A 16558-nucleotide genomic window follows, 5' to 3' on the forward strand; every position below is an offset into this window, starting at 1 on the left:
TTATGTTGTCCCTAATGTATTTGTAATATTTATAATACTATTATTAACATTGACTACCACAACTTCACATTTTGGAGTACCAGACAACCTGGAGGATACAGAAACAATCTAACTTCATATCCCCCACACACTGATTTTTTCACTGATGAGGCATATTGCTTTTCTTGGTTTTCTATCATCTTGCTTTAAAGAAAAAGGTATCAACAGATCCCAGAAAGACCGAACAGAACTGCAAACGAGGAATGTTCTTAGACACACGACTAGCATACATCCCTTACATGTGCAGGCAAAACTCATACCAGCTTTGCGTAGCTAGGAAGGAACATCCAAAAGAAATTTCCCTCAGTTTTCTGATGTCATATGTGGATAGCAGCACAGGGTCAAACAAGAGAGGAAGAAGATAAATCAATCTATTAAACAGCATTGCTAGTGATATTTGACCTGACTAATGCATCTAGTAGTCAGGCATCACTTCAGCTAAAAATGAATGCCACGAACAGGGAGCATTTTGATCTGTCCTAAACTGAGATGTCTCTAGGTTTGTTACCCACTAGGGAGAGACATAGGCAACTGGCTTGAACAGAGCATGCAAGCTTCCAAAGTCAGGTTGGTTGGACAGGTTTCAGAGCCACCCCGTCTCCAGTTAGAAATGGGGGGAGCATAAAGTGAAAAACCACATTAAAATAAAAATATAGTTAATCTGATAAGAGCTCTCCAACATGATTTTTTTTTTCTCTGACATTGTTTGTTAATCAAGAAAAGTGGTTGCTAGCACAATGAAAATTCATCAATGTCAACGACTGCAAAATAAGTATTATTTACTAATAATGAAAAATCTGCAGTTTGGTACAGCTTAGTACACAAGCAAATATTTAAACATACAAAAAATCACAAGTTAACCAGATTTTATGCAGCAATTTATACAGAGAAGAGGATCCCTTTGATTCTATAATTCATTGTCTGTTTGTGAAGGAAACAGAAACTTTGAACCGCCTTCCCCAGCAAACACGAATAGAAAACTGTAAAGCTATGAAATGCACCGCTTTGTAAATTCGTCTGCATAGCAGGTAAAACATAAACTGCTTTCATTAGCCTGGCAAAATGCATAGTTAGTTGTTGTTCTAGGACAGACTTTGAACAGGACAAATCTATCTTGGAAAACTTTCATAACGCAGCCATTACACATCTCCCAATGTTTGATTTGTTTCAAACATCTCCCAGATCCTCGTACCTAACACTGCCAGGTAATTTAGTATTCCCCATTTCAGATCAATTGTTTTCTCTTGAAGAAAAGGAAGATGCAGATTTGGTTTCCAGGCCAGCTTTGGGGCAGTATGTGTGTGGCTGAACATCAAGGAGCCTTCAAGAGTAAGACCTTATAAACACATTCTGCTTACTGTACTTCTGAAATTCCTGGTCTGCTGTCCCTCCCTTGTTGCCCACTTTGCAGACAGGCACAGACCACAGCTATCATGATGGATACTGGGAAAACAGATTGGTTTGTATGTAGAGGAGACCAAAATTTTTACAGAAGTTCCCTTTATAGCTGGTATATACAGCAATATAGTGCAAGTCACATTAAAACTAAATAACAAAAATACCACTCAGGATGAAAGAGACATTTGAAACTGGGATGTAATGTGAGTTACAAGGCTTAATTCCATTTCACCAGTTTGCAGCTGTAACTCACAGAGGCTTTGCTTTGAACGGTAGCTTTGTATTTGAGGTGCAAAATGCATTCTTTAAAAAAATCATTACTCGAAATCAAAATTGTAAATACTCTGAAGGAATTATGTTGTTGGTATACTAGTCACTGAGTAACAGAGACAATGAAAGTTCTTGACTTTGAGCCACACTGATTTATTAATTATGTTCAAATACAAAGATTTGCTCTTCGGTAAATACAAAAAAAATTGACAAAAAGCAATAGTGGAGTGAAACAAGCGATAACAGCATCACTTTGCCAAGGATATAAAAAAAATGGCTCAGCTTTTAATCTAATCACAATTCAGAACACACATTGCAATGGCTGTGAAGTTGAAGGAAAAAATGTATCCAAAAGATTCATTCCTGTGGGTTGGTTTGGTGATTTTTCCACTGATATAAATGTATAGAATACACGTGTACAGGTTGACTCATTATATAGGTAGTTCAGCAATTGTTGTTAATTGTTAGTTGTCAATTTGGATACTGATATGAGTATCACATATACTGCTGTAGTAAACATATATAAATGGGATCCATGTTTCTTTTTGTTACATGAGTTCACATCAGAAAGACGAAAAAGTTCCTTTCAGAAATGAAAAAAAAGTTTACAGGCTTAGAAACCTAGAGCAGACTTTTTAAACAATTACATGGTACAGTGTGCAATGAACTTCCAGACATGGTGTAAAACTGCAGCATGAGAAGATGTATTACTATAATTATTTCCAGGAGCAATTCTCTGGTGCCTGCTAATTGCCATAATGATGCCTGCAGCTCCAGCGTTGGGTCCTCGCCTAGCACCAGCATTACATGCTTCCCTCTCCTCTGCACCATCAGGGCTGGCAGGGCTGGTCAGAAGAACTGCCTCCTCAATCCCCTGAAAACCCACTGCTCGTGGACCAGTACTAATGCTCAGTAAATGCCAGCAGGGAAGGCAGTCCTGGAGACAAGCTGGGAATGGCAGCTCCCGGGTAAACCGGTCACACCATAGGTGCTCACTCTCTAAAATGGACCAGATAACAAAAGATGAGACAGAGAAGCAATGAAATAAACATTTTATCTTTCATCAGAAAGTTTCATCCAACAAGCCTACAACAGTTGCTTGGGGATAGAGAAGCCCATGCCACATTACCAGAAACAAAAAATAAGTCTAGAAAGAAGCAAATCAAGCAATAACAACAAAAAACAGTTACAGGAGGGAAGACACTGTTAGAATAAATATTAAATAATAGTCATCTATTATTGTTCAAGCTATTTTAACGTAACTTCTCTCGATGTATTAAAACCTGCTAAGACTCCTAATTAGACTTTTGTACGGAAGACATATAAATCATGTTAGCTTGCATGCTTCAAGGTGAAATGAGAAACCAGTCCTTGGGAACCTTTTTTGTCTCAGTCTTATATATAATGCCAGATGTTCTTACTGAATCTAATATTGCTAAGTAATTGGGGAAAGGATACACAGTGCGCTAAAAAACACATAAACATGTCTGTAAATGTTCATTCACTCAAAAACAAATTTTAATGTTCTCGAGTAGCATATCCCAATGCAAGCCTGATATTTTTGTCTCAAATACGGTCAGAGAGACCTGACAGCAGAGTTAACAAAACTTTGCCAGACTGCAGCCTCCAGAAGGACTTTTCTTCCACTCACACCTTTGACTTCTTCACAGAAAAGTCTCATTTCATAGAATCATAGAATGGTTTGGATTGGAAGGGACCTTAAAGATCAAAGGTCAAGATTTCTCACTATGTGTTCTGGAGTTTCTTGCTAGAGACCAACGCGCCTTGCCCCCATTCATGTTTACAGAGACACCCCTTTGGCACACCTCTGCCAGTGCGGAACAGTTTTACCTTTAATAACCTGAAAGTTCAAACCAAACTAGAAATATTAAGCCAAGCCTTTTTTTTTCACTTACAACAGGGATATATTTAAAGGTATATATGCGTAAGAGATTATATAAAGTTCTTTCTAAATGTACCTTATAATGTCACAGCCGAGGCTCACAACTTTTAAAAAGTTGATTTAAATTTGACTGCAGGAGGGAAAAAAAGGCTTATTTAAAAAGGGAGGCTTGCTAAAGACTTACCTACAGAGGAGACTTCCATTTCTTCAGATGTTATAAATGCAATACAATAACAAAGAGCATAGATTGAACTAAAGTTGAAGCATTAAAGGAAACTGCACCGGGCTTTCTGCCAACAGCATTCAATGGCAGAGAGAAGGGGAGCAACAGAGCCAGCAAAAGGTGTCAGGGCTAAATTTCTGGAAAAGAGAGCCTGGATACGAGAAAAGTTCAAATAAAGAAAGAAAGAAACTAGAGTAGAAGGCATCAAAAGTAGCAGAGGACAGCTTTTGCCTTTTTGGTGAACTAACAAAGGGGCAAGTTATGGAACAAAAGGTTAATTTAATTAACAAAATACTCGGGTGCAGACATTACTTCACACATGCTGGCCAACAGGAAAATGAAAACAACTTCTGATCAGAGTTTAACATAACCTTTTCATTACTAAAAGGTGGTATTTCATCTTCTTGCCTGTCTGTTTAGCAACTGACGATCATACACTGCATCTTCACTATCTGTTCCCTGAAATGCCTGGTGTGTGGTTATGTGGTTTCCATAAGTTATTGGCTGACCTTTACTTCAAGAACAGGAGTGCAGCAGAGCAACAAGAGCATTTATAAAATACAACAACACATGTAATTGAGAGTTTTAATTGGAAAACAAAATTGTATGTACGTCCCCTGTGCCCGGATAGGATGACCCTGAAGTCCTCTCCACCTCTGAGCAGACTCAATCTATTCTTGTTGGGGTAGGAGGGAAGCCCCTGTCATTGTCTCCCACACACAGCATGCAAAAGTAAAATAGTGAGAATAATCTTGCCTTTGGAGTCCTTTTCCCCTATGCTGCCACCTTTCCTTTAGTCTCTCTTCCTAAGATCACTGCGAGTTACACACACGTACCGCATTTTGATGGCCCTTGGTTTGCTTGCTTACCTGGGTGGGAAAAGCACCTCCTCCCTTGACACTGTGACAGCCCAAGGAAGCAGTCGTTTTCAAAAATGGCGATATTTTTTGTTGACCATAGCCACTAGTGAGCAGCCAGGAGTCAAAGGGACCTGGCTGAGGAGGAGTGAGGGGAGCACCTGCAGAAGGTCACTGCACCCAGCTCCTGAAGGAGTGTGCTAATCTCAGTATACAAGCTGAGACCCTCACAGACGTTCATCTAAGACAAAAGTCATATATTATTTAGCAATTTTTCCCAAAATGATGATAAAAACCAATGATCTAAAATTAAGATTGATTCCTCAAATATTATTCCTGAAATAACTCACACACCTGAGCAAAAACTAGAGCATATGGTATGAGAGTCAAGAATAAACTGGCATCTTTAATACATATTCTTGTTTGAAAATGGCATCTGTGGTTTCCTGTATATATATGCTTTTGTCATGAATGAACCTGACATTACATATTTCTGGAAACAAGTTAACACCAACAATCCCTCTGGTGCCTCCAGACCCTTCTAGAATTACTTCCCCATTTGGATTATCCAAAGAAATTGAAAATATTTACTGCAAGGAGTTCTGCCTCATGAAAAAAATCTAGTTCCATTTGCTTAATTTTTATATGGTTCAGACTAGAGAGGAACCTGTTGTGATCAAGCCCATCTTCCTCACAGAGTCAGAAAGCTCATCCCATGGAATGAGCACCTTCAGTGGCACACTGCAGTGATGCTCCCCACAACAAAGACCGCTTCACATTGCAGAGGGACACCTTCATTTGACTTCCTAACCAAGAGGCAGAAACAGGGAAGACAAGTAATTTTGAGCTAATATTCACAGCTTCTAAAAGTCTGTAACTAACGTCCGAATAGCTGCTGTGTTCCAAAATATTTCTGAATTTAAAATTGGTAGAGGAAGTACGGAGACTGTTTACCTGCAAGAAACAGCGTGCTAAGAACAGTTCTCGGCAAGTAATAGCTGTGTCCTTTCTGGAAAAGTAACAGTGTACTGTTATCTATAGCCCAATCTACTGTCATCACTCCAATGATACAGAATTTTAAAACAGTCCCTCTTTTTAATGAAAAAACTTTAACATTCAAAGTTTGATGGCGTTGGCATCACAAACAAAATGACCTGATTTCAGCAACATTTTTCATTGCTACAGAAGCCAAAGCACAATTAATGCAGCAGGCCAACAGCTCATAGAAATTAAGCCAACATGCTCCCAGAAACTAGGGCAGAGTCTGTTTCATAGATCGGGAACTTTCAACATGTGTAATTAATGCAATATTGTGTAATATATGCTGCACATTTGATGCTATGTAATAACTACAGATAAGTATAGGTTACTTCCCTCTGTTGAACAAAGGGATTAATGCTGGAACTCCCAGTGGCAAACACCAAGTCATAGCACTTATCAATAAAGTACAGAGGTCTCTGCAAGAAGTGTAAGATAATTATACTGCTATCATACCGTGAATCAAGAGCTAGGGATTTTAGCACATTGTCACCAATAAAAATGTGGCTTCTTATGGTAGTCTCCAAAGAGCATTAAAGCCTATTGCACTTTTGTAGCTTTGATGTTGTTTTCAAACGAATAGGTGGTAGCTTTCAAATGTATATCTTAGCTCCAGCCTACCAGCCTAATGACCTGCATTCAAGTTTATTCGCTGCTTCTACAAAACAATTCCATTCAGCTGTATTCGCAGTCAAAAATGTGAGTAAAGGTTTTTAAGAGAGATGTTTGCTTCACTTACTTAAGTCATAATATTCATATGTTTTACAGTACCTTTTGTGTTGTAAAATAAAAGTCCTACTCTGGAATGCAGCAGAGTTCAGCTTCTTGGGAAATTCTTCTATTGCACACTCATTATTTCATATCATAATAGCATACTTTGAAGATGACTGCATACATATTAGCTCACTAAACACAGTCCTTTTAAGGCAGAAAAGAAGTTGGAGCTTGCACCAAAACTTTTCAATTTGTTATCAAATTTTAAACACTGTGCAGCTCAAAATTTACACTAAATATGAAGGGAAGAGATTCACTCTTTTTCTTTTCCTGTAAGAACACAGCTCTCTCTTCCTAAAAAAGCCCAAAGCCAAGAAGAAAATAAATGCATTCTTACAAGGACAATGGTGAGCAGCGTGGCAGCTGCAAGAAGTTAGTATCTTCCTGAAGCTTTTTTTTTTTTTTACAATATTGAATATTGAAGGGGTTCAAAGGAAAAGCTTAAACTTTTCAAAAAACATATTATTTTATTATGTCACCTTTTACCTTCAAACCTCACTGAATAACCTTCAGGATAGGGAAAAACAAATATGAAGCATAACACAGCATACACATGAAACAAAATGGTTTTCTGTTATAAAGATGGGAGTCCACTTCCACGCGTCTTGATGGAGAAGCAAAACAAAAGTACTGCAGATTCTGTAGTAACTTCCTTGTATTGCAAGACAAAGATTTATCTCTGATGAGCAATGCTAAGACAGCCAGACTTCAAAGAAGGAAAGGAAAATTTAACAACTAGTAATACCACAGATAGATGCCCTAAATAGCTCCTGCAAATTGAGAAATCATATTTCTGAAATATTTCACAATTGTTCACTTCTAGATCTTGATTTTCCCCTTTTTAAAATGGTAAAGAACATTCAGTTTTAGCTTTGGATGATGGCTTACTCTTAAACCCTAGCTGCACTGTGTTCTCTTTGGTATGTACTCCAGCGCCTGCAAGCCACAAGAAACACCTGTTTACTGTTAATATGGACACCACATTCCAGAAATAAAAATTTTTTAAAAAATTAGGCATCAACATCATTGTTCTTCCATGGGTTATCTTACACACACTGATCCCCAAGTGAGCCAAAGACTTTGCTTCTGCTGTGTGACAGAGGGCGAGCATTGGCACTGCAGCCGGCTAGCTGGGATGTTTGCTAGCTGCACGCACGCCTGCTGCAGCAGACATGCTGGGCAGCTCTGGAGGAGCCAGGACAGGGATATCAGTGCCCACCATGCTCCCGAGCTAACAAGCAACACAGAGTCTAAGCTGACTTCACATAGAGCCATTTGGCTACTCTAGCTCCTTAGCTTGTTGGAGGACTCACATCTCCAGGGCTCACTGCCTTCCCACTGTCAGGGGCTGGGTGCCAAGTGCGGGCAGAAAAGGCTGCAACAACCCGAAGTACATACGCAGAGAGCTGCGACATCCTCACTACAGCAGAGCCCGTGCCAGCCATGAGCAGCTCAGTCTCAAGCTGGTGCAAGGAGCTGGAGAACAGCAGCTGCTCCTCCAGAACAGAGGGGTCACAACGGCAGGCACGCAGCTCCACGGGACTGTAAATCCAGTATACCGGGGGCGCACGTCAGCTGGAGGTGTGAACGCCAGTTCTTGAACTTGTCAGCATGAACCCTTCATTTTTAATTTCCTATGCTCAGCCATGTGACAAGCTTATCTCAACTCAAGTGCTTAGCACTTTTCAAGTGGGAAAGGCTGTATCTCAGCACAGCAGCTGGCCTGTCTACCCTGATTGCTCTTGGCTGAAAGAACGAAAAAGTGAAAACTTTTTACTTTTCCCCCTCCTTCCCCTCTGCCTCCTCTCTTTGTGTTTGGTTACTGGATACTGCGCAAAGATGTAGTTGCTTGTCTGCTACAATTTCAGTTAAGACTACCAAGGATGGTTCCCAAAAGCCTGGGCAACACCAGCTGCCCACCATATCCTTGTTTCTCATGGAATGCATCCCTTCAGAAAAGTTAATTACAGACTTGCTCTCAAGGCTTTTGTCTACCAAGGTGGGCAACTTGCATCATGCACAAAAAAAGATGAATGTAAATAATCATACTTTTTGTGTGTAGATTTTCAGATAGCAAAGGAAACAAAGAAAGAACTCTAATTAAATTTCCCCAGGCAACCTGCTTTGTTACTCAAAAAAACATACACCAATTAGCATTAAATACAATATTCCAAAGAAACTGTTCTTTAATAACATTACCACAATTTTAGCACATTTCAGAGAAGAATTTTGTTATAAATTAGTCAGTACTAAAGGCATTTGAGCACAAGTTTTCAGTAACACCACATATGTCATATGGCAAAGCCTATATCACAGAATGGTAGGGGTTGGAAGGCACCTCAAAAGATTATTTAGTCTAACTCCCCTGATCATCTAGATCCTGCCAGAGCAGGACCATCTAGAATAGGTTGCACAGGAACACGTCCAGGTGGGTTTTGAATGTCTTCAGAGAAGGAGACTCCACAACCTCTCTGGGCAGCCTGTTCCAGTGCTGTCACCCTCACAGTAAAAAAGATTTTCCTTATGTGAATACTGTATATTTCCCTGCTTTTCTGGAGAGTAGTATTTGTAGACAAACAGCTATTGAATTTTTTTGGCTGACCTAATTTTGGTTATAGGATTGACAATAAGATGTAAATATTTATTATAATAATTTATGTGGCTTGTATTTTAATTACTATCAAGTGCTAAGATAGGAGGGTAGACACTTTGTTATAAATACAAATCAAATTCCAAAACTAATAAACAAAGTCTGTGGGATATTATCTAGAAAATGTAATCAAATAATATTCATTATCTTCTTTTAAATCTTCCAAGAGGCTGAACAAACCATGTTAGGAAGGCACAGTGCTAATTTACATTCACTGCCTGTGCTTGGCTTTTCCCACCTGAACTCCTTCACCTAGTTCCCGCAGTGCTTCCACAGCAGCTCCCACCTCTCCTTTGAATATCAAAGGTAGCCAATAAAGAGCGAGGCCACATCACCATCTCCCAGTTCCTCACCTCATCTAAACTTGGAGAATTGCACTGGGAGCATATGTTTGTGTACATACGTACTCATACAGACACGCTTGCAACACCACCATCTCCTCACATTCGCATGTACAGGGGCTCGTAAGACCAGTATCTCAGGGACTTTCTGTAGCATTCAACATGGCGTGCACACATTAATTTGAAGTGGACACGAGAGCTCATATTAAAAATACTTCCTCAAAACACACCACATATGAACTAAACACCATGATGAGTGAAATGCATTCAAATATATTGTTTTGTACAAAGGTAACTACAATTTCCACTCCCCAGTTTCTGGATATGAAATGGCTATCAACTATTTAACCTTCTGTGGCTACTGTGCATTAGCACAAAGAGCTGCTTCCCACTTAAATTCTGGAAACCAGTCTGTACAGATGGTTTTTTTGCTAATCATACTGCTTACCAAAGGGACTACCAGCAACCCTGGCAGTGCTCCTTTTGTGGCCTGAAGGCTTTTGCTCCACAGCTGGAGGGAGTCCCTCCCAGTTCATTAGTTCCAGAATTAAATTAAGGGTATCCTCATTCACAGAGTAAATACTATATAATAAAACACTCCTCTAAACTTTGAATGTTTTACACAATAACATGAAAAGAGTAACGGGAACAATGCATAGAAAGCTTTGCTATTTTCTAACAAATCCTTACCAATCTACAAGCTAAGGACAGAAAACCATCAAAGACAATTCTAAAGTAATTCTGACAGCATAACCCTTGCTAATGCAATTAATCTTCCTCTGTTACTTTTTAAAAATGTTAGACTGGAAGAAGTATCCGCTTACAGGTGTATATGCTTCAGCGGTAGGCAGCACTGTCCTCTGCAGCATTTTGTTATTCCACCTAAGCTCTAATAAGGTTTCCTGTTACTAGGGCATTATAAGCATTGCCATCACATTTGGAGAAGGAAAAAAAAAAAAAAAGCCAGATCAAGTATATTTAGTGGCGCTTTTTTTAATACAGAATTAACAAGCGTTTCAAACTCTCCTTCCACCGGGGATTGCATTTGTACATATTCAGAAATCGATCCGACTTACATTTCAAATCTTTACAATGTGTGAAGAACTTTTAATGACAGCTTAATTGGGTAAGCGGGTAACGCAGCAGGTATGAGCAACTGGTACAGTTTTATTTATGATAAAAAGCTGCACAATTTCGCAGAATAGCTTCCTGCCTAGATGTACACATTCCTGAATTTCCCTCTAAATGGAAGGTAAATGCTCTAAATGCACAAAAATATCAGATCAAAAATCCTTAATAATTTGGTTTTTTCAAGAGATTCATGTCAAAGATTATTTTATGCACTTTCTAGCATGTTTTTTAGATATTATTTCCTTTTTCAACTTTAAGGGACTTCATGTTTGACTGCAACCACCAGAAAATCATTTTTTATCCAATTACCGAAGAACATATAGAGAAGACACCTGATCGCCCAGCTCTCTCTAAGCTAATGGTGATTTTGCTTTGCCACTGGTAACAGGGCCATTAAAACTGTCAGTGCAGAGATTGCCCAGTACATGATTGCACAACTGTTTTGCACAGTGAGCCAGAGACAGTTAATCAGCCATGTGCATGAATCTCATTTATCATCTGCAACTGTCCTGTTATTTTCCAGGATGAAATAGTCATATTGCAGTTGAGTTTACAAAAATATCAGTTTTCTGGATTATGATGTGATAAGCACTGTTTTAAAAAGCTGATTTTCCAATGAGGCAAGCAATCCATACAAAAGCATTTGTGGATTACATAACAAAAAGTTTAAAAGCGTTATCTATGATATCAATGGGCAGCCAGGTATGTTTGTCATGCAATTGCGTAGCATGTTTACTTTTGCAATTACATTTATTCTTCTATATGTAAGTATTATCTACAGAGCCACAGATATACCAAGCTTTAAGTATGTTCCTCTAACTGCTGCTTGGAAAGGCGTGAATACCAATGAATGACAGAATTTCACAAAATGCAATTAAAACTACAAAAAGTATAACATGAAACACTTATAAACATTTTTAAATGTTACTTTTAGCCAAAAAAGTTTTTCTTGAAATACATTTTGACATCTTAACAGTATCTGAAATATAAATCAATGTTTAAAACTAAGTAAATCTTAAAATCCTGCTCTTTTCCTACAGTTAAGTAATAATTTTAATAACGTTATACATCTTAAATTATTTTGGTAAAAGGTCATAAATATGGAAGGCTAAGCATCTTTTAATGGATAACAAAAAACAGAAGAAAATACAAATACTCCATAATTTTAGATACAAGTTTAATTCTGTAGGGCCTAATTAAGAGCTGAACATTACCATGAAGTTATTTCTGGTGGGAAAAATACAAATATCAGACTGGTATTTTTGCCTTGTTGTTTTGTTTCACATAATCTTTAACTGCACTCATTTCCTTCCCTCCTAACCTTGGCACAGCTTCACTTTACTTTCATCTCCTATCTCTTCAGACCTCTCTCTATGCATTTAAAATTATTCTCGTTGCTCAACAAAATTTGAGGGCCAACACAAGATGTTCAATGTAAGAATAGAGAAAAGATGCTTTTCTCCAGGGTCGTGATAAAACAACTTTCATTATAGCTTTCTTCCCGAAAAGGGGAAAGAAATTTGTTTCGCTGAATCTGGTCTTCACCCATTGATTTTTTTATTCCAGATTTTCTATAACCCTCACTAAACCTGATTGTGGTAACTAGTTATCATGTTCCATCCTTTGAAAACACATGTTAAACCAACCAGGCAAGAGCCTTGTAGATTAGCATACCATACTTAAATAAGCAACATCATAGTATCATCTGTTTATCAGAATCTGCACAGTAAATTCACTGGATTAAAACTACCTGACAATAGATAAGGCAGACGTTCCTCGTGCTGCTTGTGTGCTCCAACTGCATAACTTAAGAAGCATCAATATAGAGCAAACTTTTCATGTTACAAGGAATATCCTAAATTAATCCAAAGTAGGGTGACTGCATGTTTCAGGAGTATATTAATTAAATCAAAAAACCTAGAAACAAAAGGAACAGCATATGTTGGTGCATCACAGGAAGCATCTGCCATTTCAGTTCTGCTAATAACTACCAAGAACGCAAGTTTCCTTTACCAGAGGTCACCCCAAACCACAGAAAAACCCACCAAGCCCTCATGACCGCAGTTATTTGTAGGCAGCATCAGCTTAAAATGAAAAACTCATTTTGAAGACTCCGGTCCTTATATTGAAGATATTTGGTTTGGATTTTTTTTTCCCGCCCCCAAAAATATCCCTTTTGTTCTTCGATTTTTTGGCTCTGTAGGGCTGTGTCCGCCAGCTGTGCTCACCTGGTGTCTGAGCAGGGCTGTCTGGGTGAGCTGAAGCTACTGGAATTCCCACTCTCCACATCAGATGCATGGAGAACGGAAACAATGCCGAGTCCTCCTTCCCTGGCAAACCTCCGTGTCCATAACCCAGGGATGCCAGTGCAACCCTCGCCTGCTGCGGGCTTGTCTTAGACAGAAAACACTGTGCCCGCTTGCTTAGATTTCACCTTAAAACTGCACAGCGTGCATATATCAAAGCACTGCGGATCAGAAACAGGGACTGTCCTAATACTGGGAACTTTTTTAGGATTTACATTCATCTGTGTTTGTTGGAGGGTCTGCAATCCACTGAACTTTTATAAAAAAATTTAATTGCTACTTTTAGATTTGAAAAAACTATTTATGTAATTTTACAGAATGCAATGAAAGTGACGTTGTTTAAGCACTCAAGAGCTGTCAAGCAAGAGCTGTGCAAGGACTATTTCTTTCTACTCTCAATTTTATAACCAGGCCTACAGAGAGGAAGGTCATACATACTCACAAGGCCACTGAATCCACAGAGCCTATTTCAACTCACACAGTAACTCCTTCCTTTATGCCCAACAAAAGACAGAAGGATCTTGCCAAAATAATTTGCTTTTCTTTGTCCTCGTCACAATTAGCAGCAAATCATATTTCAACATTTTGTTCATCAGTCTGCATTAATTATAACACAATAATGGATGAATTTCTGATCAATAATTCATGTGTTCATTTTTAGTTAGTAATTTCACTGCACATCACTTCTATGAAGTGATTTGGAAGCTACCCATCTCATCTATAGCACATTCTCTAGTGCAGTTGTCAGGTCTCTGTTTCCTAAATTATTATATCATACATTAAGAGCAGGACAGAACATGATGTCCAGGGATGTTTAAAGACATTTTCTAGGAATTTGCAGTGAAAATCATTAACAATATATCCTAAGCCTTCACTTCATTGCCAACCTTATATATGATTTATAGGAGATGTGGTAAAGCCCATTCTAGTTGTTATCGAGATGTGTGAATTCCACAAACGCTCTGGGCTGCTACAGACACCGTCAGGGGGACATGCTTCATTTTAAAAAACAAAAAGCAAAAAAGCCCATGCTATCCACTGGCTGATTTTTCTCCCTTGAAATAAGCATTTTTAGTTGAAGTAGGATAAATTCAAGCCCAATATGACTGCTCTTTAGTAAAATTTAGTAAAAAAAGGCAAGTTATTTTTAAAATTCAGGTACCGTCCCTATGATGGCCAAGATTTGGTAGCATTTTTAAAATACTTTCTAAAGCAGCTGTAAGAACATGCAATCCTATTAATTACTAGCAGGCAATTCTCAAGAATATTTGAGTGAAATGCGATCACTTTGCAATCTTATTTATTTATAAGTGCTTTGTCTCATTTAACATTTGAGATCAATACCTACTCAATATCCACATCCACTAAAGAAACTTCAAAAGGAACCGAAAACTTCAGCAAGGAATATCCCAGCCACGCTAATTCTTTCAAAGGCTTTCCTCAGGGAAATTAAGTACACCACCTCAAAACCACCATTTTTAATGAGAACGGGATTTTGTCATACCAGGTAATTTCTCAAATAGCCTCTTCACGTCAACTGTATTCAGGCCTCACTTGGTTATAGGAGTCAGGCTGCAAGAGATATTTACTTGAAATTTTCATATTTCGGCTAAGGAATTTCGCAGAAAAAATGTTCTGGAATCAATAATGGTTAAAATGTTGCTTAATTTGATTTTTCTTCCTCAAACAAAGGAAATCAGAGCCAGTCACACGTGGAAGATAAGAAAAAAAAATGGGACACTGAAATCAGGATTCACAAATAGATGTAAGCCAGCCCCAAGAGCTATGTTTTTGGATCAAGTAGATAACTTTTTTGTATTTTATAAATTAAGGATGAACTAAATTCACTGCTATCAAAGAGTCACGGGATACTGTGTTAGAATTTTAGTTTAAAGAAGAATTAAAAGCCTCTATGAAGATGGTTTCCTTCATGAGGCACACTAGCCACTTGCACTGCTTTATAATGCTGAGGAGAACTCTCTATACAGGGTGAAATAAATTGAATTCTGGCAAAATATTAAGTGAAAGACAGCAAGTAGCCAAAGACAAAAAAGATTATTTTTCAAATGTATTCTCTACCACATGAAACTTCTTGTTTTCTCTATTGCTTTCCAGCATAAAGCAGTCTCATGTTCGTGGACTCAAGTTGCCATCAAAAACTGTGAACTCACTGATCCTACAGCTCTAGACAGTACACAAATCTCAAAACTTCCAAGAAGTGGCTGAGATTTAATGCTATGTCTTGACCTGAGCTGTGACAATATTTAATCCTTTGAATAACATTTTATGCATTGAGCCTGTTTGGTAGGTGGACAAGGAGAGCGCAGAGGCAGTAACATAATTTTTTTAGAATAATACTGTACTTTGCCATTAATTAGTTCCTGCAGAGTTAGGAATGAGAATCAGTAGTACTACAGCAAAAGTCAACAATAAGGACATGAAGGCAGCTCACTGACGTACCATATGTATATTCAAGAGTAAGGATTTTACATTCTCTCATTTTTCCTCTGCAATTATAGGCGTTGCATTGTAAAACAACAGTTATTTTATTTTCTGCTGCATAGCGGGGGTCCATGCATCACATGCCAAGCAAAAAATGACTTTGGTCATGATCTAAAAGAATTTATCATTCAAGAATTTCAAGTCCTTGTTAGAGCCATTGTGGTGAACTGATATACTGCTTGCATGGCACAATGGTCTTGTTGCAAGAATAACGAAGCAAGGAAGTTATGAAACATGGCAGAGGAAACTTTAGTTATAAAAGCATGTCTAAAATGTATGTAGCTTTGTTTTCATGCACAACAATAGCATGCAGAAAAAGTAAATCAGTATTTTGCAATAACTTCTCCTTACTGAAAAGAATCTAACTAATTAAGAGTCTGCTTGATTCAATTACGGCATCAAGCCAAGTTCCCAGAAGACAGAGACAGGCTGATAAGGCCTTTTGAAAGCACAAAAACGAGACTGCAATTATGTTCTACAAGACTCCTCTTCAAAGCACTGAGGTTCCCAGAGGAGGTTTCAGCAAGGTTGTTTAGTTCCTACATGTGACCCCAACCCCACACATCATAGAGGTACTAAAGGTGAAACGCTGTCATCTCAAGAGTTAAGGAAGGAGGGCAAGAAAACTCTGCACATCAAACAAACAAAAAAAAAAACCACTAAACAAAAAACCTCCACAGTAATAAAGGCCAACACAGCTACGAATAATTTTGTAATGTAAGAGGTAAACTTTCTCCTTTTGGAAAATCACGCACCCGAGCGTGTGATCTGCAGCCAGAGGTTAGGACTTTTGGGCATCTGGGCTGTAGCCTTCTTTAAGTAACATTTCCAAACATTCTTCATTACCACCACAAACTGTGGAACAGCTGGGGCTCACTGTTTCTGCTCCTTTGTCACAGATTTCATCGGTATTAGCAGTTCAGAATACTGCAAATATTTAAATTCACTAATTATTTGTGAGATATTATGGAACAATTACATTTTAATTTTCTGGTCATTTCTCATACAGCCATTAAGAACAAAAACCCTACCTTAAGAATAAAAATCCTACCTATTTCTCCTGCTACTGAGTTTGCTTAAAAGAACAGCATTTATCATTCAATAATATGCTCATAACAGTATGCTT

The sequence above is a fragment of the Leptosomus discolor genome, chromosome 2 (genome assembly GCF_034619465.1).
Source record: "Leptosomus discolor isolate bLepDis1 chromosome 2, bLepDis1.hap2, whole genome shotgun sequence".
NCBI lineage: Eukaryota > Metazoa > Chordata > Aves > Leptosomiformes > Leptosomidae > Leptosomus > Leptosomus discolor.